The sequence below is a fragment of the Arachis stenosperma genome, chromosome 9 (assembly GCF_014773155.1).
Source record: "Arachis stenosperma cultivar V10309 chromosome 9, arast.V10309.gnm1.PFL2, whole genome shotgun sequence".
Lineage (NCBI taxonomy): Eukaryota > Viridiplantae > Streptophyta > Magnoliopsida > Fabales > Fabaceae > Arachis > Arachis stenosperma.
Genome location: NC_080385.1, coordinates 112,235,913 through 112,238,642, shown reverse-complemented (window position 1 = coordinate 112,238,642; position 2,730 = coordinate 112,235,913). Strand labels below are relative to the sequence as shown.

General features: G+C 36.3%; 1 non-coding gene across 1 annotated transcript; it reads right to left on the bottom strand.

Moving 5' to 3' along the window:
* Window positions 1-2,234: 2,234 nt before the first annotated feature.
* On the bottom strand, window positions 2,235-2,338 carry LOC130952362 (small nucleolar RNA R71). The gene has a single exon (XR_009074543.1). It is a non-coding gene; the product is annotated as a small nucleolar RNA R71 (small nucleolar RNA).
* Window positions 2,339-2,730: the final 392 nt, after the last annotated feature.

Genomic DNA, 2,730 nt, shown 5'->3' with positions numbered 1-2,730 from the left:
TAGTTGTGCGAAGTTGTAGTGATCACAATTTCGTGCACCAAGTTTTTGGCGCCGTTGCCGGGGAATTAAATGTCCTAACTACGGTTTCGCATTTGTCCCCTGCAATAACAGTGCCAAGTTTTGATCCGGCAACAACACCAAGTTTTTGGCGCCGTTGCCGGGGATTGTTTGTGTATGGACAACTGACGGTTCATCTTGTTGCTTAGATTAGGCATTTTTCTTCAGAGTTCTTAAGAATGAATTCTAGTGTTTCAAGGTGATGTTCTTATCATCACCAAGGCTGATTGATTCTCATCAATTTAGCTCTTGAATGCAATGTCCTGCTGAAGCTTGGCCGGCCATGTCTAATTTCCTTAGACTAAAGCTTTAGACTAACATTGCATGATTCCTGGAATTCTCATTAAGAATTTTGATACCTTTATTTTCCTTTTCCACTTAATTTTCGAAAAAGCACAAAAAAAAATTACAAAATCATAAAAACCAAAAATATTTCTTGTTTGAGTCTAGTGTCTCATTTTAAGTTTGGTGTCAATTGCATGTTTCTGTTATTCTTGCATTTTTCGAATTCATGCATGTGTCTTCATTAATCTTCAAGTTGTTCTTGATGATTTCTTACTCTAGTCTTTGAATTCTCTTGACTTGAGTGTTTATGTGTCTCATATGCATTCTCATTAGTGTCAGTAGTATACAAACTGCTAAGTTTGGTGTCTTGCATGCATTGTTATTTGATTTTAGTTGCATTTTGATTATTAAAAATCCAAAAAATTTTTTATTTGTGTCTTTTCAAGTCAATAATACAGAGAATTGAAGATTCAGAACATACTGCAGAGGAATTATACAGAAAAAGCTGGGCATTCAAAAATGCCCAGTGAAGAAGACAGACTGGCGTTTAAACGCCAGCCAGGGTGCCTGGCTGGGCGTTTAACGCCCAAAAGGGTAGTAGTTTGGGCGTTAAACGCCTGAATGTGCACCATTCTGGGCGTTTAACGCCAGGATGGCACAAAGGGGAAAGATTTTGTTTTCAAAATCAATTTTTTTTCAAGTTTTCAAAGTTTTTCAAAATCAAATCTTTTTCAAATCATATCTTTTCAATCAAATGTTTTCAAAATCAATTTCTTTCCTTTTTTCAAAGATACTTACTAACAATTAATGATTTGATTGAACATCTCAAGTATATTGCCTTTTCTGTTGAGAAAGGTTTAATGTTTGAATCATATCTTTTCTTGTTAGGCAAGTCATTTATTTTTAAAATCAAATTTTTTTAAAAATTGTTTTCAAATCATATCTTTTAAAATTGTTTTCAAATCAAATCTTTTCAATCATATCTTCTTAACCACATCTTTTTCAAAATAAGTCTTCAATCAAATCTTTTTAATTTCTAATTTCAAAATCTTTTTCAAAAATCACTTGATTTCTTTCTCACTTTTATTTTCGAAAATCAATTAAGTGTTTTTCAAAATGTTTTCAAAATCTTTTTAATTTAATTTTCAAAAATTACCTTCCCCTTTTCCCACATCCTTCTATTTATGGAGTACTACTCCTTCTTAATGCACAATTCGAACTTCATCCAATTAAAGTTCGAATTCTTCCCCTTCTTCTTTCTTCTATTTTTTCTTTTCCTCTGACACCTCAAGGAATCTCTATACTGTGACATAGAGGATTCCATATCTTCTTGTTCTCTTCTCTTTCATATGAGCAGGAGCAGAGACAAAGGCATTCTCGTTGAAGCTGACCCTGAACCTGAAAGGACCTTGAAGAGAAAGCTAAGAGAAGCCAAAGCACAACTCTCTTTAAAGGACCTGACCGAATTCTTCAAATAAGAAGAACTCATGGCAGCCGAAAATAACAACAATGCCAACAATGCAAGGAAGGTGCTGGGTGACTTTACTGCACCTACTCCTGACTTCTATGGGAGAAGCATCTCTATCCCTGCCATTGGAGCAAACAACTTTGAGCTTAAGCCTCAGTTGGTTTCTCTACTGCAACAGAATTGCAAGTTCCATGGACTTCCAATGGAAGATCCACATCAGTTTTTAGCTGAGTTCTTGCAAATCTGTGACATAGTCAAGACTAATGGGGTTGACCCTGAGGTCTACAGACTGATGCTATTCCCTTTTGCTGTAAGAGACAGAGCTAAAATATGGTTGGACTCTCAACCTAAGGATAGCCTGAACTCTTGGGAAAAGCTAGTCAATGCCTTCTTGGCAAAGTTCTTTCCACCTCAAAAATGGAGTAAGCTTAGAGTGGAAGTCCAAACCTTCAGACAGAAGGATGGAGAATCCCTCTATGAAGCTTGGGAAAGATACAAACAATTGATCAGAAAATGTCCATCTGACATGCTTTCTGAATGGAGAATCATAGGTATTTTCTATGATGGTCTCTCTGAACTATCTAAGATGTCTTTGGATAGCTTTGCGGGAGGATCTCTTCATCTGAAGAAGACGCCTACAGAAGCTCAAGAGCTCATTGAAATGGTTGCAAATAACCAATTCATGTACACTTCTGAAAGAAATCCTGTGAACAATGGGACAAGTCAGAAGAAAGGAGTTCTTGAGATTGATACTCTGAATGCCATTTTGGCTCAGAACAAGATATTGACTCAACAAGTTAATTTGATTTCTCAAAGTCTGTCTGGAATGCAAAATGCACCTGGCAGTACTAAGGATGCTTCATCTGAGGAAGAAGCTTATGATCCTGAGAACCCTTCAATTGAAGAGGTGAACTACCTAG